The sequence below is a fragment of the Hyperolius riggenbachi genome, chromosome 5, assembly GCF_040937935.1.
Source record: "Hyperolius riggenbachi isolate aHypRig1 chromosome 5, aHypRig1.pri, whole genome shotgun sequence".
Classification (NCBI taxonomy): domain Eukaryota; kingdom Metazoa; phylum Chordata; class Amphibia; order Anura; family Hyperoliidae; genus Hyperolius; species Hyperolius riggenbachi.
The window spans coordinates 258,609,158-258,634,070 of record NC_090650.1 but is presented as its reverse complement, the minus strand read 5'-3'; the positions used below and the strand labels follow the sequence as shown (position 1 = coordinate 258,634,070).

The window sequence follows — 24,913 nt, the reverse complement described above, 5'->3', positions numbered from 1 at the left end:
TATATATATATATATATATATATATATATATATAATCATCTGTATTTAGCAAAACCTTTTTACTTCTTCCTCTAGTACAAAGGCTTTTGAGTTCTTGCGCCACAAACCTTAAAAGGTTGTTTGTGCCAAATGGGTCTTGTATGCTGAGCTAGCTTCCTTTCAGTATGCTGAAAACAAAACTTAGTGTAACATTAAACATTCGCTTCAGGGAGTATATGCAGAGAATTTAGATGAGCACACACACAATAAAACATGGATTTTATTTTTCAGAGCAAGTGATACTAGTGGCTTTTTCAGCCATGGGCACCGTGCTACTGCGCATGAGTGGGCGGGCTTGCGCATCGTCTGCGAGGCCATGATTTAGGAAGAGGAGCTGTGCAGCCCCCGATGTGGAAGGGAAACGTGCTCAGTAATGAGGGGCGTCAGATGGGCTAGGAAACCTTCAATAGGATCCTGAGGCGCTCTCTTCAGGGTAAGTATCTAATTTTGAACTCAAGCTCTGGCTCGGGGTTCACTTTAACATATATTAGCAAATATGTGGATCTGATTCAGATTTTTAATTGACAGTGAATTTGGCAGACCTGTTGGAGGCAGCCTCGAGGTTCCCCCTTTTTTTCTTTTAACCATTTAATGACATACTAACGTATTAAAACGTCATGCTTTACCCTATTAACAGCAACATGACGTTTTAAACAGCAACATGACGTTCCCGCCACCGCTGCCGCCGTGTGTGCGCCGCTACCGCCACCGTTTCTGTCCGGATCCCGTGCTGAGTGATTGAGGAATCGCAGTGCCTGGAGTGAATGGACGTGACCGCGAACAGCGGCTACGTCCATTCACAAAAACAGGAAATTGTTACATTTCAATAAAGTGTAAGAAAAAAAAAAGTGATCACTCCCTACAACGAAGTGTTCACTAGCGCACTTGTGGCCAAAAAGTATATTACACATACAAAATACATACATGCACAAGTACATAGACATCATTAATAAAATTACACTTCCAACCCTCCCCCCCAGGGCTGGCCCGCCCATGAGGCGGGGTGAAACTTTTGCCTCAGGCAGCACTTCTGGGGGGGCGGCACCCGCCCGTCCGTGGGTGTGAGGGGCCCCCCGAGCTGGAGGGGATAGCGGGCAGGAAGGGGGTATTGGGCCTAGCGGCGGGGAGGGGGGTCGGACCCCCTCTACCTCGCCTGGGTCCCCCGTCCTCCGCTCCCCTCCAGCTTTAAAAAGTTGCGTGGCTGGCTGCAGCTGTAAGAGGCAACGGGCGGGGATCACTCACCTCTTCCTCGTTCCAGCGTGCGCTCCACTGACGTCCCTTCCTGCCCGCTATCCCCTCCAGCTGGCTTGGGGGGGGGGCGGTGATTTCCTTAAAGCTTGCCTCAGGCGGCAAAAAGTCTAGGGCCGGGCCTGCCCCCCCCCCCCCAAAAAAAAACACTTGTAAAAAAAATTCAGCTTAAAATAAATAAATAAATAGTTGCCTTATGGACTCAGTTTTTTTAATCTATATTTTATGGGGGAAAATTAATTTTAATTTATTACATTGGGGCTGGTAATTATGGCCAGAACAAAAAAAAACCCCCAAAAAACCCCAGAAAAATAACACCTATATTTCAAATTAATATATTGTCGCCATACATTGTGATAGGGACATAATTTAAATGGCTTAATAATCGGGACAACTGGGCAAATACAATGTGTTTGTTTTATCCACAGGAGAATGTTTAATTTTAAAACTATAATGGCTAAAAACTGAGAAATAATGATTTTTTTCTTTTTTTTTTCTTTATTTCTCATTAAAACGCATTTAGAATAAATTTTATTTTTAGCAAAATGTACTACCCACAGAAAGCCTAATTGGTGGCGAAAAAAACGAGGTATAGATCATTTTCTTGTGATAAGTAGTAATAAAGTTATTAGGGAATAAAAGGGAGGTGCACTGACCATTGAAAATTGCTCTGGTCCGTTAGAGTAAAACCCCTTGGGGGTGAACTGGTTAAATAACCAGAGCAGCCAAATCTAGAACCTAAATATTGATTAAGTAATAATTGTATGCAAATTTATAAGGCTTCTTTTGTTTCCATAAATAAGTATATAGTTTAAGTGGACCTGAACTCTTGCACAGGACAGAATGAAAACATATAGAAATACACCCTGTATGTATTAGAGAGTTTAGCCTGATTCCCCCTCATCTGTGACTAAGCACATGTTGCAATTTGATCCCTTAGCTGTGTCAGGCAGCTGCCAGGGCATAGAGCTAATTGGTAAACACAGGATGTTAACCCTAGTCTGCTTCAATGAAAGCAGGCAGTAGACACACTGCAGATTTATTGCAGGAATTATATCAGCTGTAACAAAGACATTTTTTTCTTCAAAGGTTATTATGCTGCTTTACAGTGGGTTGCAAAAGTATTCAGCCCCTTGAAGTTTTCCACATTTTGTCATATTACTGCCACAAACATGAATCAATTTTATTGGAATTCCACATGAAAGACCAACAGAAAGTGGTGTACATGTGAGTGTGAGAAGTGGAACGAAAATCATACATGATTCCAAACATTTTTTACAAATAATTAACTGCAAAGTGGGGTGTGCGTAATTATTCGGCCCCCTTTGGTCTGAGTGCAGTCAGTTGCCCATAGACATTGCCTGATGAGTGCTAATGACTACATAGAGTGCACCTGTGTGAAATCTAATGTCAGTACAAATACAGCTGCTCTGTGAGGGCCTCAGAGGTTGTCTAAGAGAATATTGGGAGCAACAACACCGTGAAGTCCAAAGAAAACACAAGACAGGTCCAAGACAGGTCAGGGATCAAGTTATTGAGAAATTTAAAGCAGGCTTAGGCTACAAAAAGATTTCCAAAGCCTTGAACATCCCACAGAGAACTGTTCAAGCGATCATTCAGAAATGAAAGGAGTATGGCACAACTGTAAACCTACCAAGACAAGGCCATCCACCTAAACTCACAGGCCGAACAAGGAGAGCGCTGATCAGAAATGCAGTCAAGAGGCCCACTCTGGACGAGCTGCAGAGATCTACAGCTCAGGTGGGAGACTCTGTCCATAGGACAACTATTTGTCATGCACTGTACAAAGTTGGCCTTTATGGAAGAGTGGCAAGAAGAAAGGCATTGTTAACAGAAAGCATAAGAAGTCCCATTTGCAGTTTGCCACAAGCCATGTGGGGGACACAGCAACCATGTGGAAGAAGGTGCTCTGGTCAGATGAGACCAAAATGGAACTTTTTGGCCAAAATGCAAAACGCTATGTGTGGCAGAAAACGAACACTGCACATCACTCTGAACACACCATCCTCACTGTCAAATATGGTGGTGGCAGCATCATGCTCGGGGGGTGCATCTCTTCAGCAGGGACATGGAAGCTGGTCAGAGTTGATGGGAAGATGGATGGAGCCAAATACAGGGCAAACTTGGAAGAAAACCACTTGGAGACTGCAAAAGACTTGAGACTGGGGCGGATGTTCACCTTCCAGCAGGACAACAACCCTAAACATAAAGCCAGGGCAACAATGGAATGGTTTAAAACAAAACATATCTACAGGGGCGTCTCTAGCCATTTTGTCACTCCAGGCGAGAAAACCTGTGGCGCCCCCCCCCCCCCCCCCCCCCCTGGGTTGCCCCCCTGATGAAAAGAATCGTAACGCAGCAATGTTTCTTCATGAGATAAAAGTAATGCGGCAATCTTTCACCAGAAAATAATCATAACGCAGCAATGATTCGCCATAAAATAATCGTAATGTGGCCAGCATTCACCATAAAATAATCGTAATGCGGCAGCGTTTCCAGAAAATTATCGTAATGTGGCCAGCGTTCACCAGGAAATAATCGTAATGTGGCCAGCGTTCACCAGAAAATAATCATAATGTGGCCAGCGTTCACCAGATAATAAATCATAAAGTGGCCATCGTTCTCCAGGAAATAATCGTAATGCGGCAGCGTTCCCCAGGAAATAATCGTAATGTGGCCAGCGTTCCCCAGGAAATAATCGTATGTGGCCAACGTTCCCCAGGAAATAATCGTAATGTTGCCAGCGTTCCCCAGGAAATAATCTTAATGTGGCCAGTGTTCCCCAGAAAATAATCGTATGTGGCCAGCGTTCCCCAGGAAATAATCGTAATGGTACCATCGTTCCCCAGGAAATAATCGTAATGCGGCAGCGTTCCCCAGGAAATAATCGTAATGTGGCCAGCGTTCCCCAGGAAATAATCGTAATGTGGCCAGCGTTCCCCAGGAAATAATCGTATGTGGCCAGCGTTCCCCAGGAAATAATCGTAATGTTGCCAGCGTTCCCCAGGAAATAATCTTAATGTGGCCAGCGTTCCCCAGAAAATAATCGTATGTGGCCAGCGTTCCCCAGGAAATAATCGTAATGTTGCCAACGTTCCCCACGAAATAATCGTAATGTTGCCAGCGTTCCCCAGGAAATAATCTTAATGTGGTAGCGTTCCCCAGGAAATAATCGTAATGTGGCCAGCGTTCCCCAGGAAATAATCGTAATGTTGCCAGCGTTCCCCAGGAAATAATCTTAATGTGGCCAGCGTTCCCCAGAAAATAATCGTATGTGGCCAGCGTTCCCCAGGAAATAATCGTAATGTTGCCAACGTTCCCCACGAAATAATCGTAATGTTGCCAGCGTTCCCCAGGAAATAATCTTAATGTGGTAGCGTTCCCCAGAAAATAATCGTATGTGGCCAGCGTTCCCCAGGAAATAATCGTAATGTGGCCAGCGTTCCCCAGGAAATAATCGTAATGTTGCCAGCGTTCTCCAGGAAATAATCTTAATGTGGCAGCGTTCCCCAGAAAATAATCGTATGTGGCCAGCGTTCCCCAGGAAATAATCGTCATGTGGCCAGCGTTCCCCAGGAAATAATCGTATGTGGCCAGCGTTCCCCAGGAAATAATCGTAATGTGGCCAGCGTTCCCCAGAAAATTATCCTAATGCGGGCAGCGTTTCACTAAACCTGTAAAAAGAAAAGTATTTACTCACCTGCAGAAGACTCCTCTCCCCGACCGATGATCTATCTGCAGCGGCGGCGACCACGTGTGACAGGCGGGGGGCGGAGGTAGGGGCGGCGCCGACGTGTCAAACTAGCGTGCGACGATCGCACGCTCTGTACAGAGAGGGGGCGGGTAGAGGGGGCGGACCAGTAGGCGGCGGCATCGCACATAATACCTAACGTGCGTGCTGCTCGCTCTGAGAAGGAGAGGAAGGGGGCGGACCAGTAGGCGGCGCCGGGCACAGGCTGAGCTGCCTGTCACAGCCGGCGCCGACCTGGCTGAAAGAGAAAAAAAAAGAAACACGCACAGAGCGGCGAGAGAGCGCCCACTACCACCAACGGCGCCATAGGCAAAAATCTATAGTTGCCTAATGACACAGACGCCCCTGCATATCTATGTGTTAGAATGGTCCAGTCAAAGTCCAGATCTAAATCCAATCGAGAATCTGTGGCAAGATCTGAAAACTGCTGTTCACAAACGCTGTCCATCTAATCTGACTGTGCTGGTGCTGTTTTGCAAAGAAGAATGGGCAAGGATTTCAGTCTCTAGATGTGCAAAGCTGGTAGAGACATACCCTAAAAGACTGGAATCATGTATGATTTTCATTCCACTTCTCACATGTACACCACTTTGTGTTGGTCTTTCACATGCAATTCCAATAAAATTGATTCATGTTTGTGGCAGTAATGTGACAAAATGTGGAAAACTTCAAGGGGGCTGAATACTTTTGTAACCCACTGTATCTTTTAGCGTATGGAGGAGCAGAGAGGAAGTACTGAGGTCCACTTTAGGAATTGCTTTCATGTGATCAAGAATTGTTTCCTGATATATGTATAAAAAATACATATGTACATGTATAAAGATATAAATGTATAAAAAAGCTCTTTACGATTATTTGTTGCATCTGTGACTGTGTCCTATCAGTCTGCCACCTTAAAATTTTGGAAGCGGTCTAATGTGAGGCTTTCCAGATTGAGCCCTTCCATCACCTTTTTGCACTTGTGGCAGTAGCATAAGTCAATATACAAACATAAAACATGAACATACACATACTAGGCATGTGTCCACCTAACATACATCTACAGACAGTAGAATCCCATTATAGTAAAAGGATCAGGCAAAGTTATTTACTATATAGAAGTTTACTTTATCAGAATTTGTCACACTCAAACACATTAAGAATACTATAATACAGTATCTTCATTTAGTCAATAATTGGGAGTCATTTTTTTATTTTTACAGGGGCACTATGATGAAAAATTGTACAATTTAACCACTTCGGGACCACAGTCTTTTCGCCCCTTAAGGACCAGAGCCTTTTTCTCCATTCAGACCACTGCAGCTTTCACGGTTTATTGCTCGGTCATACAACCTACCACCTAAATGAATTTTACCTCCTTTTCTTGTCACTAATACAGCTTTCTTTTGATGCTATTTGATTGCTGCTGCGAGTTTTACTTTTTATTATATTCATCAAAAAAGACATGAATTTTGTCAAAAAAATGACTTTTTTAACTTTCTGTGCTGACATTTTTCAAATAAAGTAAAATTTCCTATACATTTGAGCGCGAAAGTTATTCTGCTACATGTCTTTGATAAAAAAAAAAACATTCAGTGTATATTTATTGGATTGGGTAAAAGTTATAGCGTTTACAAACTATGGTGCCAAAAGTGAATTTTCCCATTTTCAAGCATCTCTGACTTTTCTGCGCACCTGTCATGTTTCATGAGGGGCTAAAATTCCAGGATAGTACAAATACCCCCCAAATGACCCCATTTTGGAAAGAAGACATCCCAAAGTATTCAGTGAGAGGCATGGTGAGTTCATAGAAGATTTTATTTTTTGTCACAAGTTAGCGGAAAATGACAGTTTGTGACAAAAAAAAAAAAAAAAAAAAAGTTTCCATTTCTTCTAACTTGCGACAAAAAAAAATGAAATCTGCCACGGACTCACTATGCTCCTCTCTGAATACCTTGAAGTGTCTACTTTCCAGAATGGGGTCATTTGTGGGGTGTGTTTACTGTCCTGGCATTTGGGGGGTGCCTAATTGTAAGCACCCCTGTAAAGCCTAAAGATGCTCATTGGACTTTGGGCCCCTTAGCGCAGTTAGGCCGCAAAAAAGTGCCACACATGTGGTATTGCCGTACTCAGGAAAAGTAGTATAATGTGTTTTGGGGTGTATTTTTACACATACACATGCTGGGTGGGAGAAATATCTCCGTAAATGACAATTTTTTTATTTTTTTTACACACAATTGTCTATTTATAGAGATATTTCTCCCACTCAGCATGGGTATGTGGAAAAATACACCCCAAAACACATTATACTACTTCTCCTGAGTACGGCGATACCACATGTGTGGCACTTTTTTGCACCCTAACTGCGCTAAGGGGCCCAAAGTCCAATGAGTACCTTTAGGATTTCACAGGTCATTTTGAGAAATTTCGTTTCAAGACTACTCCTCACGGTTTAGGGCCCCTAAAATGCCAGGACAGTATAGGAACCCCACAAATTACCCCATTTTAGAAAGAAGACACCCCAAGGTATTCCGTTAGATGTATGGTGAGTTCATAGAAGATTTTTTTTTTTTGTCACAAGTTAGCGGAAATTGATTTTAATTGTTTTTTTTCACAAAGTGTCATTTTCCGCTAACTTGTGACAAAAAATAAAATCTTCTATGAACTCGCCATTCTCCTAACGGAATACCTTGGGGTGTCTTCTTTCTAAAATGGAGTCATTTGTGGGGTTCCTATACTGCCCTGGCATTTTAGGGGCCCTAAACCGTGAGGAGTAGTCTTGAAACCAAATGTGGCAAAATGACCTGTGAAATCCTAAAGGTACTCATTGGACTTTGGGCCCCTTAGCGCACTTAGGGTGCAAAAAAGTGCCACACATGTGGTACCGCCGTACTCAGGAGAAGTAGTATAATGTGTTTTGGGGTGTATTTTTACACATACCCATGCTGGGTGGGAGAAATATCTCTGTAAATGACAATTATTTGATTTTTTTTACACACAATTGTCCATTTACAGAGAGATTTCTCCCACCCAGCATGGGTATGTATAAAAATACACCCCAAAACACATTATACTACTTCTTCTGAGTACGGCGATACCACATGTGTGACACTTTTTTGCAACCTAGGTGCGCTAAGGGGCCTAACGTCCTATTCACAGGTCATTTTGAGGCATTTGGATTCTAGACTACTCCTCACGGTTTAGGGCCCCTAAAATGCCAGGGCAGTATAGGAACCCCACAAGTGACCCCATTTTAGAAAGAAGACACCCCAAGGTATTCTGTTAGGAGTATGGTGAGTTCATAGAAGATTTTTTTTTTGTCACAAGTTAGCGGAAAATGACACTTTGTGAAAAAAAAAACAATACATATCAATTTCCGCTAACTTGTGACAAAAAATAAAATCTTCTATGAACTCATCATACACCTAAAAGAATACCTTGGGGTGTCTTCTTTCTAAAATGGGGTCACTTGTGGGGTTCCTATACTGCCCTGGCATTTTAGGGGCCCTAAACCGTGAGGAGTAGTCTTGAACCCAAATGTCTCAAAATGACCTGTGAAATCCTAAAGGTACTCATTGGACTTTGGGCCCCTTAGCACAGTTAGGCTGCAAAAAAGTGTCACACATGTGGTATCGCCGTACTCAGAAGAAGTAGTATAATGTGTTTTGTGGTGTATTTTTACATATAACCATGCTGGGTGGGAGAAATATCTCTGTAAATGACACATTTTTTTATTTGTTTTACACACAATTGTCCATTTACAGAGAGATTTCTCCCACCCAGCATGGGTATGTGTAAAAATACACCACAAAACACATTATACTACTTCTCCTGAGTATGGCGATACCACATGTGTGACACTTTTTTGCAGCCTAGGTGCGCTAAGGGGCCCAACGTCCTATTCACAGGTCATTTTGAGGCATTTGTTTTCTAGACTACTCCTCACGGTTTAGGGCCCCTAAAATGCCAGGGCAGTATAGGAACCCCACAAGTGACCCCATTTTAGAAAGAAGACACCCCAAGGTATTCCGTTAGGGGTATGGTGAGTTCATAGAAGATTTTATTTTTTCTCACAAGTTAGTGAAAAATGACACTTTGTGAAAAAAACAATAACAATCCAATTTCCGCTAACTTTTGACAAAAAATAAAATATTCTATGAACTCATCATACACCTAACAGAATACCTTGGGGTGTCTTCTTTCTAAAATGGGGTCACTTGTGGGGTTCCTATACTGCCCTGGCATTTTACGGGCCCAAAACTGTGAGTAGTCTGGAAACCAAATTTCTCAAAATGACTGTTCAGGGGTATAAGCATCTGCAAATTTTGATGACAGGTGGTCTATGAGGGGGCAAATTTTGTGGAATCGGTCATAAGCAGGGTGGCCTCTTAGATGACAGGATGTATTGGGCCTGATCTGATGGATAGGAGTGCTAGGGGGGTGACAGGAGGTGATTGATGGGTGTCTCAGGGGGCGGTTAGAGGGGAAAATAGATGCAATCAATGCACTGGGGAGGTGATCGGAAGGGGGTCTGAGGGGGATCTGAGGGTTTGGCCGAGTGATCAGGAGCCCACACGGGGCAAATTAGGGCCTGATCTGATGGGTAGGTGTGCTAGGGGGTGACAGGAGGTGATTGATGGGTGTCTCAAGGTGTGATTAGAGGGGGGAAATAGATGCAAGCAATGCACTGGCGAGGTGATCAGGGCTGGGGTCTGAGGGCGTTCTGAGGTGTGGGCGGGTGATTGGGTGCCCGCAAGGGGCAGATTAGGGTCTAATCTGATGGGTAACAGTGACAGGTGGTGATGGGGGTGATTGATGGGTAATTAGTGGGTGTTTAGAGGAGAGAATAGATGTAAACAATGGATTTGGGAGGTGATCTGATGTCGGATCTGCGGGCGATCTATTGGTGTGGGTGGGTGATCAGATTGCCCGCAAGGGGCAGGTTAGGGGCTGATTGATGGGTGGCAGTGACAGGGGGTGATTGATGGGTGGCAGTGACAGGGGGTGATTGATGGGTGATTGACAGGTAATCAGTGGGTTATTACAGGGGAGAACAGATGTAAATATTGCACGGGCGAATTGATAAGGGGGGGGGGTCTGAGGGCAATCTGAGCGTGTGGGCAGGTGATTGGGTGCCCGCAAGGGGCAGATTAGGGTCTAATCTGATGGGTAACAGTGACAGGTGGTGATAGGGGGTGATTGATGGGTAATTAGTGGGTGTTTAGAGGAGAGAATAGATGTAAACAATGGATTTGGGAGGTGATCTGATGTCGGATCTGCGGGCGATCTATTGGTGTGGGTGGGTGATCAGATTGCCCGCAAGGGGCAGGTTAGGGGCTGATTGATGGGTGGCAGTGACAGGGGGTGATTGATGGGTGGCAGTGACAGGGGGTGATTGATGGGTGATTGACAGGTAATCAGTGGGTTATTACAGGGGAGAACAGATGTAAATATTGCACGGGCGAATTGATAAGGGGGGGGGGTCTGAGGGCAATCTGAGCGTGTGGGCAGGTGATTGGGTGCCCGCAAGGGGCAGATTAGGGTCTAATCTGATGGGTAACAGTGACAGGTGGTGATGGGGGTTATTGATGGGTAATTAGTGGGTGTTTAGAGGAGAGAATAGATGTAAACAATGGATTTGGGAGGTGATCTGATGTCGGATCTGCGGGCGATCTATTGGTGTGGGGGGGTGATCAGATTGCCCGCAAGGGGCAGATCAGGGGCTGATTGATGGGTGGCAGTGACAGGGGGTGATTGACGGGTGATTGACAGGTGATTGACAGGTGATTGACAGGTGATTGACAGGTGATCAGGGGGGATAGATGCATACAGTACACGGGGGGGGGGGGGTCTGGGGGGGGGTCTGGGGAGAATCTGAGGGGTGGGGGGGTGATCAGGAGGGAGTAGGGGGCAGATTAGGGACTTAAAAAAAAAATAGCGTTGACAGATAGTGACAGGGAGTGATTGATGGGTGATTAGGGGGGTGACTGGGTGCAAACAGTGGTCTGGGGGGTGGGCAGGGGGGGTCTGAGGGGTGCTGTGGGCGATCAGGGGGCAGGGGGGGGGAAATCAGTGTGCTTGGGTGCAGACTAGGGTGGCTGCAGCCTGCCCTGGTGGTCCCTCGGACACTGGGACCACCAGGGCAGGAGGCAGCCAGTATAATAGGCTTTGTATACATTACAAAGCCTATTATACACTGTTGCAGCGGCGATCCGGATGCCAGTAACCCGCCGGCGCTTCCGAACGGCCGGCGGGTTACGGCGAACGGGGGGCGGAGCCAGTCCCCGGCGGCTGATCGCGTCACGAATGACGCGATCGCCGCATAGCCACTCCCGCAGCCGCCCCCGCCGATGGGCGTATTGCGGTCGTTTGGGACCGGTCTTTGCCGCCGCCCATCGGCTGGGGGCGGTCGTTAAGTGGTTAAAGTCTGTGCAAACATATACAAATAAGAAGTACGTTTTTTTCCACAGTAAAATGAGCCATAAATTACTTTTCTTCTATGTTGCTGTCGCTTACAGTAGGTAGTAGAAATCTGACAGAAGCGACAGGTTTTGGACTAGTCCATCTCTTCATGGGGGGATTCTCAGGGATTTATTTATTTTCAAAAGCACTTAGTGAATGGCAGTTTCTCTGTCCAACTGCCAAAAAACTGTGTAGGGAGCAGGGAAGCTGGCCAGCATCATTGTTTACATTCTTTTTAGGGAATATATTTATAAAGAATAAAAGCCTGGCTGAGAATCCCTTTGAAGAGATGGACTAGTCCAAAACCTGTCGATTCTGTCAGATTTCTATTACCTACTTTAAGTGACAGCAACATAGGAGAAAAGTAATTTATGGCTCATTTTACTCTGGAAAAAGTGTACTTCTTATTTGTCTATGTTTGCACATATTTTAAATTTTACAATGTTTCGCCATAGTGCCCCTTTAATCCTTCAACAAGCGAGCCAGGTCACAGTGCACAGTTCTCAAAATGCTTAGATTTGCATGCAATAATCATGCAACAACTTGCACAAGAAGCATAGGTCTCACCAGTTAATGTAAGTACAATTTTTATAGGGTGCGTGTGCCTCTGTCCATATTTCTCAGCAGCCTGAATGATACTGTAGCATTGCTGTCTGCACAGATGACAGACAATTCCCTCAGTAATTAGGCAGGAGCTTACACAGGAAGCATTGGTCTCAGTGGTTGGTGCTTTTGAGGTAATTCACACAGGCCCAGAGTAGTGTGCAGACAGCAAGCAGGGCAGGCTAAAGTGGCTGCCAGCCCGCCCACCGGCCATGGTACATGGGTCTCTGACTGATGGATTTCCACTATAGCTGGATCCAAATAAAATGTTTACTATAACAAAAGTTCTATTATTCTATCAGAATGTACTATACAGTACCAGGCATTACTCCCATATACAGTGGTTTGCAAAAGTATTCGGCCCCCTTGAAGTTTCCCACATTTTGTCATATTACTGCCACAAACATGAATCAATTTTATTGGAATTCCACGTAATAGACCAACACAAAGTGGTGTACACATGAGAAGTGGAACGAAAATCATACATGATTCCAAACATTTTCTTACAAATAAATAACTGCAAAGTGGACATGCGTAATCATTCAGCCCCCTTTGGTCTGAGTGCAGTCAGTTGCTCATAGACGTTGCCTGATGAGTGCTAATGACTAAATAGAGTGCACCTGTGTGTAATCTAATGTCAGTACAAATACAGCTGCTCTGTGATGGCTTCAGAGGTTGTCTAAGATAATATTGGGAGTAACAACACCATGAAGTCCAAAGAACACACCAGACAGGTCAGGGATCAAGTTATTAAGAAATTTAAAGCAGGCTTAGGCTACAAAAAGATTTGCAAAGCCTTGAACATCCTACTGAGCACTGTTCAAGCAATCATTCAGAAATGGAAGGAGTATGGCACAACTGTAAACCTACCAAGACAAGGCCATCCACCTAAACTCACAGGCCAAACAAGGAGAGCGCTGATCAGAAATGCAGTCAAGAGGCCCATGGTGACTGTGGACGAGCTGCAGAGATCTACAGCTCAGGTTAGGGAATCTATCCATAGGACAACTATTAGTCGTGTACTGCACAAAGTTGGCCTTTCTGGAAGAGTGGCAAGAAGAAAGCCATTGTTAACAGAAAAATATAAGAAGTCCCTATTGCAGTTTGCCACAAGCCATGTGCGGGACACAGCAAACATGTGGAAGAAGGTACTCTGGTCAGATGAGACCAAAATGGAACTTTTTGGCCAAAATGCAAAACGCTATGTGTGGTGGAAAACTAACACTGCACATCACTCTGAACACACCATCCCCACTGTCAAATATGGTAGTGGCAGCATCATGCTCTGGGGGTGCTTGTCTTCAGCAGGGACAGAGAAGCTGGTCAGAGTTGATGGGAAGATGGATGGAGCCAAATACAGGGCAATCTTGGAAGAAAACATTTTGGAGTCTGCAAAAGACTTGAGACTGGGGCAGAGGTTCACCTTCCAGCAGGACAACAACCCTAAAGATAAAGCCAGGGCAACAAATGGAATGGTTTAAAACAAAACATATCCATGTGTTAGAATGGCCCAGTCAAAGTCCAGATCTAAATCCAATCGAGAATCTGTGTCAAGATCTGAAAACTGCTGTTCACAAACGCTATCCATCTAATCTGACTGAGCTGGAGCTTTTTTGCAAAGAAGAATGGGCAAGGATTTCAGCTGGTAGAGACATACCCTAAAAGACTGGCAGCTGTAATTACAGCGAAAGGTGGTTCTACAAAGTATTGACTCAGGGTGCTGAATAATTATGCACACCCCACTTTGCAGTTATTCTTTTTTTAAATGTTTGGAATCGTGTATGATTTTTGTTCCACTTCTCACGTGTACACCACTTTGTATTGGTCTTTCACGTGGAATTCCAATAAAATTGATTCATGTTTGTGGCAGTAATGTGACAAAATGTGAAAAACTTCAATTTTGCAAACCACTGTACTTACAATGGTGCTTGACTGAGACCTGGACATTTAGTTTACTATACCCAAAGTTTTACTATATAAAGGGTTTACAGTGAGATTGTACTCTGCTTTTACATGATAAACATACAGGACCTGCAATCATTGGAATTTCATTATATTAGCGGAACTATGTAATCCTAACTTTTAATACAACAGCTATACAGTCTTATGAACCTTCTTTTTTTTATCATTTTGCAAGTGTTACAGATTTATATGGACATCCATTTTTTTTGTTCACATTTTCAGTATTTGCTTCTAGTATGAATTTTGCAGGTTTGTTATTTGAGAGTGTTAATACAGTACATCTAGCTTTCAGACCTTCTCAATTAACCTTTTGAAATCTATCATTTACTTCAGCATACTTTGCCATATTATAAAAAAAGACTTTAAAGAGGAACTCCAGTGAAAATAATGTAATAAAAGGTGCTTCATTTTTACATAATTATGTATAAATGTTTTAGCCAGTGTTTGCCCATTGTAAAATCTTTCCTCTTCCTGATTTACATTCTGACATTTATAACATGGTGACATTTTTACTGCTGGCAGGTGATGTCAGTGGAAGGAGATGCTGCTTGCTTGTTTGGCAGTTGGAAACAGCTGTAGACAGCTGTTATTTCCCACAATGCAACAAGGCTCCCACAGTGTGTCGTCAGAACCACTCAAATCTTGCAGAGCTCGCAGAGGTCCCCCTGCTCAATACAGCACATGTACCGGCCCTTCTGCAGGTTGCTATTGCTAATGCACATGTGAATGATCCAGAGGAGAACTGGGTAAAAGTGTGTGATCAGGTGAGAACTCGCTGTGTTTGGAGGAGGAGGAATGCTGTCTATGATCCCAAGAACACCATCTCCACCATTAAACATGGAGGTGGACACATTATGCTTTGGGTATTTTTCTGCTTAGGGGCAGGACACCTTCAGTGCATGGAAGGGACAATGGATGGGGCCATGTACCATCAAATCTTGGGTGAGCACATCCTTTCCTCAGCCGGGGCATTGAAAATGGGATGGCTATTCCAGCATAACAAAGACCTAAAACATAACACCAAGGCAACAAAGGACTGCAGTAGCTGAAATAAAAGCCCATGAATGTCTTGGAGTGGCCTAGCCGGTCTCCAGACCCTAAGCCAATAGAAAATTTGTGGAGGGAGCTTAAGGTTTGAGTTGCCAAATATTAGCCTTGAAACCTTACTAACTTGGGGAGGATCTGCAAATAAGGGCTGGTGCACACCAGAGCAGTTCTGGAGCGTTTTTTAAAACGCTTGCAGGAGGAAAACCGCTTGGCTAATGAAAGTGAATGGGATGGTGCCCACCAGAGCAGTTTTTTTCCCACAAACGCAAACTGCGGAATTTTTTAGATTTCTGAGGCATTTCTGCCTCAACGTTAAAGGGAACCTAAACTGAGAAGGATATGGTTTTTTCCTTTTAAAATAATACCAGTTGCCTGACTCTCCTGCTGATCCCGTGTCTCTAATACTTTCAGCCACAGCCCCTGAACAAGCATGCAGATCAGGTGTTCTGACTGAAGTCGACTAGATTAGCTGCATGCTTGTTTCAGGTCTGTGATTCAGCCTTTACTGCAGCTAAAGAGATCAGCCTGACTGCCAGGCAACTGGTATTGTTTAAAAGAAAACATCCATATACCTCTCAGTTTAGGTTCCCTTTAAAGTATAGGAAAGTGGAAAACCGCTCTGAAAAACACTAGATCAGAGCGGTTTTCCAGGCGTTTTTGTTACAGAAGCTGCTCAGTAACAGTTTTACTGTAACAATATTTGAAATCTGCTACACAAAAACGCTCCAAAAAATGTGAGGCATGTTTAGAAAACCTCTCTAAGCATGCCTAGAATCGCTGTGAAAATCTGCTTCAAAAACCTCTAGCATTAGCAGATCTGCTAGAGGTTTTTGGTGTGCACTGGTCCTCAAAGTGGACCAAAACCTGGGGTTGGTCAACTACAAGAAATGTTTTAAAAGTGCTTGTGAGTGCAACAAGGGTTTTGCCAAGTTTTTTTTATTTTAAAGGGTTATTTTGTCATTATTCTGTCTATCACAGCTACAATAAACCTACCATTATAATTATATCCTGGCCATTTCCTGGTCAGAGGGCAAATGAGCAAAATCAGCAGGGGATCAAAAGCTTAGGTCCCTCGTTGCACCTCTTTCAAATTTATATAAGCTGTGTGTTCTAAGATTGTCAGTCTATAGGAATGGAGTCTGAAGTCGGCTGATTAGCCAGAAGCTTACTCTTTTTCTTTTAAGTTTGCCAAGAAAAGTTATCATCCTGATTCAAAACTTAATTCTAATTTACTGAGATGTACTAGTACATATCGAAATAAACAAGCTAAAATAGCATAGCATTACTTAATATGATGGCATAAACGATCTTGTGAAACAATTGTGGAATAAGTCATTCATCAGATAGCCACACTCGGCACTCGTCTTCACATACTTCTTCATTAAGAGACTTTTAAAAGGTTTCTGACTCCAGAAAACTTTACAAAAAGCCATCCATTTCCAGTTACACTAAGTAGCTGAGGTAGACCACTGAAGTGTTGTGAACTTTCTCTTGTTGGTCTGCTGCCCATTGCCTATTTTATTTATCATCAGTTTCTTATTTTAAAACGTCATGTTGTTATTCATAATTTATTTACTAAATTTTGATAATTTATAAATGTTCCATCTTCTTTAGAAGAGTGTATATTTATTATTAGTATTCAGTAATACTTTTATTCCCAGTGTAGCGCACCCGTAGGTGTAGCTGTGTTATAAGGGGTCTTGCTCTTGTCCAACTCTGGTGACACCCACAAACTTCAGTGATACACATAAACCAGCAGTATAAATCTAAGCAATTTTATTGGATCCGGAGACCCAGTACTAAAGATAAAATTAACAATTTACTCTCTAGCAATATGTTCAAACAGATAGGTCATAGCATCTGAACTCACAGTTATGGCAATAATGGAATACCAACAGTTGCTTGCAAAGGAATGCAATAAAGAATGACACCTCCAAAGCCTCTGGGAAGGGTTTGGCCCAAAGAAGCACCAGAAAATCCATAGATGTCAAATCCCAAAATCACAGTAGATTATTAAGTGCACTTTAACCACCCTTGCGTTTAATTGTTTTGCGGTGCTCGGCCGCGGGTGGGTTTTTTTCACTTTTTTTTCTATCATGTAGCTAGCCTAGCGCTAGCTACATGATTCCCCCCTCCCTGCGCTATCCCACCCACCCCTCCGATCGCCACGGGCGACCATACCCAACAGGAAATCCTGCTCTGAATGGGATTTCCTGTTAGGGCTTCCCTCGTCGCCATGGCGATGATCGGAATTCTAGCCCTGAGTGTCCTAGTGGTGCAACCAACATATTGGAGAGAGCAAATCCGACATGTAACCAAATAAATAACATTTCTGGAGTTGCAGTTAATAAAATGCTTGATGGTGGATCTAAACCCATTGGACAGGGACTCAACGACCTTAGTCCTAGTGTGTAATTCGCAATAGTTGCAGGTCGGGGTTGCACACCTATATGATCCCTTAACCGCTAGCCACGTAGAGGAGTCAGTCGATGAACTAAACAGCGTTGGGGACAGCAAATTGCCAAGGGTAGGGGCACGTCTACTTACAAAGGCAACGCCCTCCTGAATAAAAGGCCGCAACTCGTCATCACCCTCCAATATTGGTAAATATTTGTTAATGATGCGCTTGACATCCTGAAATTCGGAGCTATAGGTGGTGACGAATGCAGGCCTCCCATCAGGATCCCGGCAAGTGGCTTTGGCCCTTATCAATTGGTCTCTAAACATAGAAGCTGCCCGCTGTTTGCCCCTCTCAATGGTCCACCTAGGGTACCCTCTATCCAAAAGGCGCTTTTCCACTAGCTCAAACTCACATTTGGTGGTTGAATCTTCCGAGCAATTCCGGCGTGCCCTGATGAATTCGCCCACCGGAATTGCCCGGATGGTATGTGTGGGATGGCAACTGGTTGCCTGTAGCGTGGAGTTACCAGCACAGGACTTCCTGTATGTCTTTGTGTGGACAATGCCCAGAGTCGGGTTACCCACCAGGGTCAGGTCCAAATAGTCAATCGATGTGGGATGCCATTGATGGGTGAACTGTAAGTTACACCGATTGTCATTAAGATGAGCTATAAATGGCTCCACTGAACCCGAGTCACTCCTCCATATCACCAGGATATCATCTATGAATCTCCCGTACCACGCAACCTGCTCAAGATGGCGCCCCCCACCCCCAAAGATGTGGAACTCCTCCCACCAACCCATGTAAAGATTGGCTAATGAGGGCGAGAATTTAGCCCCCATGGAGGCCCCACACCTCTGGAGGTAGAAGGCACCATCGAACATAAAATAATTGCGGGTCAGGAGATATTCAGCGGCAGCACAGATGAAAACACGGAGGTCAGAGGAGTAGCTGGAGTATCTGGCAAGATGGTATTGGAGGGCAGTCAGTGCCAAATGGTGGGGAATGCAAGAATACAAGGCTCTAACATCTATGGTGAGCCAGCTATAGTCAGACACCCAACTGAAACTCTCCATGCTAGCCAGCAGATGTTTAGAATCCTTAAGATATCCTGGTAACCTCCTAACCAGGGGTTGTAGCATGGAGTCCACCCAATCGCTGAGGCGCTCCCCCAGAGAGCCGATGCCCGCAACAATCGGTCTGCCCTCGGGAGGAGCGCCCGCCTTGGGTATTTTAGGGAGGTGATGGAAAACTGGGACCACAGGCCGGGTTACCCCCAAATAATCAGCAAGTTTGTGGTCTAAAACTCCAAGGCTCCTACCATAACTGAGAAGACTAAAGAGCTGTGTCTGATAGTCCTGTGTCGGGTTCCCTGGCAACCTAATGTACGTGAGGGGGTCCTCGACCTGTCTAGAGGCCTCTGCCCTGTAGTCCTCAGCATCCAAGATAACTACCGCCCCTCCCTTGTCAGCATTCCGTATGACCACATTGCTATTGTCCCGAAGATCTCTTAAAGCTAAGGACTCAGCCCTAGTTAAATTTGACCTCAGTCTAGTGGGGACACTGTCAGCCAATCTAACTAACTCCCTCTCCACAGATTCCTGAAAAATCTCAACGGGAGATGATCTAGCAGTCAAAGGATAAAAGTCTGGATTTCTAATCCTGACAGGCTGTACATTTTTTTGGGTGCCAATTGGTCTACCCAAAATATCTCCAATGTCGCTAGACATTATCGTATCACACATGGTGGTGACATGTCGGGTTTCTCTTTTCAGGGCATAGAGAAGGTTTCTTTGCCCAAGAGGGGAGGAGACCTAGATGCCATGATACGAAAGAGGGAGGCATACTGGAATTTTCGTCTTGGGACTAGATTTCCGAAGGGAATGAACGCCAGGTGGGATTTGGCTTTGGTCACTGGATAATTGGTGTAATGTAATTTGATTTTGTATTGATAGTGATCCTATTGTTTACATGTTGTCATGTTTGTTACATGTCATATGTACATATATTCTTTATTTGAATTTCTACTGTTTTCGCTTAAGAGCTACATCTGCTAATGCACTCCTCATACATGTATTTTGCTCCTTTTTTAGATTATGTGTGGTTTTTAATATGCTTCTTTATTATGGGGTATGTGTAGAGGCATGAGGGAGGCTTTTTTTTTTTTTTTTTTTTTTTCCTTCTCCCGCCTATTGGTGGGAGTGGCCTTGTCCTGCCCTCCACTGCTCCATCCCCCTCTCTTTTCTTTTTAAACCTCACTTGTTAAGCTGTTCAACAACTATGATTAAGGACCTGGTGTCCGAAACATGTTAGTCGATTGCTTTCTGATGATTGTGGATACGTCCTGAATAAATTATTATTTTGATACACTTTTGATATTGGAGACAACTGTGCGGACTTCCCTTTCTTGATCTGTCTACATTGGGCACGGCTGCCTGTGTTCCTGCACTGTCTACCATAGTGCGGTTGAGCGGTATATCCTACTGTTTTCCTGGATGATCGGAATGACGTCATCGACGTCATGACGTCACAGGGAGTCCCGATCCACCCCTTAGCGCAGCCTGGCAGTGATTGGCCAGGCAGCGCAATGGGTCTGGGGGGGCCCTGTTTCACGGCGCCTAGCGGCAGATCGGCGGCGAGCGGCAGTGGTCGAGTAAAACACGCAGCTAGCAAAGTGCTAGCTGCGTGTTTTAAAAAAAAATTGTCAAAACAGACCCACTAGGGGCTGAGATATTCAGCCTGGCGGTACTGGACGAGCTGAGCTCATCCATACCGCCAAGGTGGTTAAATGACACGTGTATAAACAGTCTGTTATAATCAAACTCAGATAAACATTTACGCTGATTTCCCCAAACACTGGAAAGTGTTAATCTGGGTAGTAGGCTAGCAGTAGGAGCTCATATATATAGTGGGTTGCAAAAGTATTCGGCCCCCTTAAAGTTTTCCACATTTTGTCATATTACTGCCACAAACATGAATCAATTTTATTGGAATTCCACATGAAAGACCAATACAAAGTGGTGTACACATGAGAAGTGGAAAGAAAATCATACATGATTCCAACCATTTTTTACAAATAAATAACTGCAAAGTGGTGTGTGCATAATTATTCGGCCCCCTTTGATCTTAGTGCAGTCAGTTGCCTATAGACATTGCCTGATGAGTGCTAATGACTAAATAGAGTGCACCTGTGTGTAATCTGATGTCAGTACAAATACAGCTGCTCTGTGAGGGCCTCAGAGGTTGTCTAAGAGAATATTGGGAGCAACAACACCGTGAAGTCCAAAGAACACACAAGACAGGTCCAAGACAGGTCAGGGATCAAGTTATTGAGAAATTTAAAGCAGGCTTAGGCTACAAAAAGATCTCCAAAGCCTTGAACATCCCAAGGAGCACTGTTCAAGCGATCATTCAGAAATGGAAGGAGTATAGCACAATTGTAAACCTACCAAGACAAGGCCATCCACCTAAACTCACAGGCCAAACAAGGAGAGTGCTGATCAGAAATGCAGTCAAGAGGCCCATGGTGACTCTGGACGAGCTGCAGAGATCTACAGCTCAGGAAGCCAAGTAAAGTATTTTGAGGTGTTTTACAACTGTGGCACTTGTCATGTAAAAATTGGTAAGGTGGAAACATTAAAAAATGCATGATTTTTGAGTTTACACCTTATGTTCCTCAATAAAGTGCTTGTGAAATTAAAAAATACTTGGAAAAAATATTACCCAAAGAAAGTCTAGTTTGTCCTGAAAAAATTAAGTATCACTTTGATGGCATAGGTTATGAAAAGTTATTGCTTTATCAATAGGGACACAGCTGATATGCCAAAATTGTCAGAAACCTTAAAGCGGAATATAACCCTGCATTGCAACTTTGTTCTAAAACATTATTTACAGCATATGATATGCTTTTTTTTTACTAGACCAGCATTGGAAGGGTTACACACAGAGCTTTAAAGTTCCGTGGAGAGAAATGCAGATGCATCCGAAGTTTAGATAGATACATTTAAGTAAACACAATGTAACAAGTGAGGAATGTGACTCACTCTCTCTCTGTGTCTGGGAGCTCCTGCCCAGTCAGAGAGTGAGTCACAGAGGAGCGTAAGGATCTTGCACTAGTGATCCTGCCCTTGACAGCTGGTTCCCTGCTGTGTCCATACCCTGCATCCCCTGCAACATAGCAGGCAGAGTGCGCTGCTCAAGACTACCTGTATCCCAAGGCTTGTGGATCAGAGCATGCAAGCAATGTGTCTGTGGTGCAATGATCGAGTGTTAATCTCTGTGTCTCATATCTATGACGCCATCTAGTGGCATCATAGATTGAGACATAGCTGTATCATCCTTGGGGCATACCTTGCTATAGGGAGAAGGAATGACTTGTACTGGGGGCACATCTGGATACCATGAAGTGGGCTATACTGGGGATGGGGCTTATATGCGAGTCAATCATTTTTTTTTTATTTTTTTTTTCTGGTTCCTGAGGGAGAAGTGGGTACCTCGGATTATACGCGGGTCGGCTTATATGTGAGTGTATATGTTGTGTATATGTTTGGTGCATTTTCCACCTTTTTTGCCTCTGACTGAAACCAATCCTGATGTCATTTCCTCCCTTAAGCCTGGTACACATCATGTAATTTTCCATCAGATAGATGGGCTGAATAGATAATTTCCAACAGGTCCGATCTGATTTCTGTTAATTTTTCTGATCGATTTGCATAAAAGTGATCAGAAAAACGATCGGAAATCTGATCCAATCTGACGTAAGTTATCTTGCATAGTGTTTACCAGGCATTACTCTTTTTTGCTCTTAGAAACTGCACTGTCATTTCTAGCTTGCTTTGTAAACACATGTGAGGACAGCATAGATCATATTACAACAGCTTCCCCCTTCTTAGCCTCTTGTCATACTGAAATGCCCTCAGCCAATCAGTTAGAAGCAGGAATGTGGGAGGGGAGATGACAAGCTTCCTTCTCATCGGCAATGTTCCAAATAGAGCCAGACTGACCTAGATAAGATGTATTACAGCAATACTTTTCTAAATATATTGGAATGCTTGCAATGCAGGGTTAGGTTGCAGGCTGCATAATAAACACAGAGCAGTGGGTGGGTAAATGAAATTTCATTTTGTGGCTGACAATTCCACTTTAGGGGTAAAAACTCCAGAGCCTGAAGTGGGTAAGGTCCATACATACGGTAGATTGATGTCGCCCAATGGGAATTGGTCGTTGATCGTTCAGGCAACATCACTGGGCCATTGCTGTTCAGATGCGGAGTCAGCTGTACAGCTAAGGAGGCAGTAAGAAGGGGCTAGCCGAGGTGGAGAAGGTGGGATATCAGGATGAGGGGATGGCAATGAAAATTGAGGGAGTAGAGTCAGCTGCAGTGGAGAGGTTTTTGGGAAAGCACAAGGGGATAGAGGACAAGGAGATGGAGAGAGAGAAAGTTACCAGCATGCAAAGTGACTGCAGAGGAAGGTATTATCACCCTACAACCCCCCCCCCTCCTCCTCCATGGCTGCCAGGATGATAGTTATTCCCCTGCTGGGTTGTGTGAGTGGTGGGATATGTCACTGCTTTGCCAGTTGTGGTTGTACTGAGGAACACATTGGTGGTGAGTCAGATGCACCCCGATCACAGCTGCTCCCAGGACTGGTGCCTCTCTTGCATGTGCCTTGGCTTGGCCCTGCATATTTTATTTTTTAAACAATACACTTTAAAAGCGGTGGAGTATAATGCTGTCTTCTGAATCTGCGCTTATACAAGTTGCAGGTATGTAGTTTGGCTTTGACTGTTCTCAAAGGGTAAATTTGGAAGGCTGACAACATTTAGATTTAATTTATTATTGTCACGGAACAGCCGTGAGAAACGTGGGCGAATTGGAAGGATCCGTGCAGTCCAATTTCTGATCGCTTTCTGGCTAAATTTGTGCAGCCATTACAGGAATCAGAAATTGGACATTCCTGGGTTTTTTTTCTTTTTTTTTTTCCTGTGGTATCATCAGGGCACTTTCGAACTGCCTAACTGGCAGTCTTTACCTCAGAATGTTCTGAAACTTCTTCAGAACCAGCGCCAGATAGGGCCAAGCATGCTCTGTTAGTTTGGAGGGTCTGCCAGCCTGGCAACACAGAAAATATGACACATATAGCAGTTTATGGAATATGAGATATTTCTGGGATTTATAGCAGGTCATTCCCAGGCAAAGGCTCTTTTAAGTTTGGGGGCAGCCAGCTACGTGTCAGCTCCCCTGCTGGGAGGGAGCCAGAGTGTCTGACTTTTCCCCCAACTAGATTGCTTCTGCCATCGTGCTTATCAACTATACCTGATGGATAGGCCATCAGCACAACTTGAAGCCAGGGACACTCTGCAGCAGGCTAGTGCCCTTTTGGTGGAAGGAGTTTCCCTCCTTCCACCAAAAGGGCACTAGCCTGCTGCAGAGTGTCCCTTGCTTCAAGTTGTGCTGATGGCCCATCCATCATGTATAGTTGATAAGCACGATGGCAGAAGCAATCTAGTTGGGGGAAAAGTCAGACACTCTGGCTCCCTCCCAGCAGGGGAGCTGACACGTAGCTGGCTGCCCCCAAACTTAAAATAGCCTTTGCCTGGGAATGACCTGCTATAAATCCCAGAGATATCTCATATTCCATAAACTGCTATATGTGTCATATTTTCTGTGTTGCCAGGCTGGCAGACCCTCCAAACTAACAGAGCATGCTTGGCCCTATCTGGCGCTGGTTCTGAAGAAGTTTCAGAACATTCTGAGGTAAAGACTTCTTGTTAGGCAGTTCGAAAGTGCCCTGATAATACCACAGGGGTCCCACCCCTCATGTTTGGTATCAGGCTGCTGGGTAAATCGAGACAGATCTGAAAATGTTAGTAAATCTGCCCTGACCTGTACGGTTCTGTGAGATAGAGCCCATATATGGTTAGATATGATTTCTGGTCCCCAGGACAAGGGGAGGACTCATCTCATATTCTAAGGGTGTGTGTGGCCCCCGCCCTCACTCCCTCCTACTGGATCAGGGGCATAAGAATGGCAGAGGAGACAAACTCAGTGTCCTCCACCCTGAAACATCATCCTGATTTCATCTGTGCCAGCTTGGGGATATGCTGGCATCCACCTGGTCTAAACTCTGAACTTTGATTTAAACCAAGAACTTTACAAGTTTTCCCACAAAAGGACATCTTTCCAGGAACTAAGTATTTTTTCTCCCCTTTATTTTCATACTGTGTTATCTCATGTCTCAATAATTGTTGATTTTAATAATTTTCTGTATATATTAATTATTTATATTACCGTGAATAAAGACTTTACCAAAGTCATTCACTGTCCCGCTACCCTATTATTCAACATACACAGGAACTGAACTCAGATCTCTGAAGAGACGCTACTATTGTTGATACTC

General features: G+C 44.2%; 1 protein-coding gene across 1 annotated transcript in view; it reads left to right on the top strand.

The window, feature by feature from the left end:
• The first annotated feature begins 302 nt into the window (after positions 1-302).
• LOC137518682 (mas-related G-protein coupled receptor member H-like) overlaps positions 303-24,913 on the top strand; it is a 114,422-nt gene continuing 89,811 nt past the window's right edge. The window contains exon 1 of the mRNA XM_068236847.1: positions 303-472. The gene's annotated coding sequence lies outside the window, so the exon portion shown is untranslated. The remainder of the gene's footprint in view (positions 473-24,913) is intronic.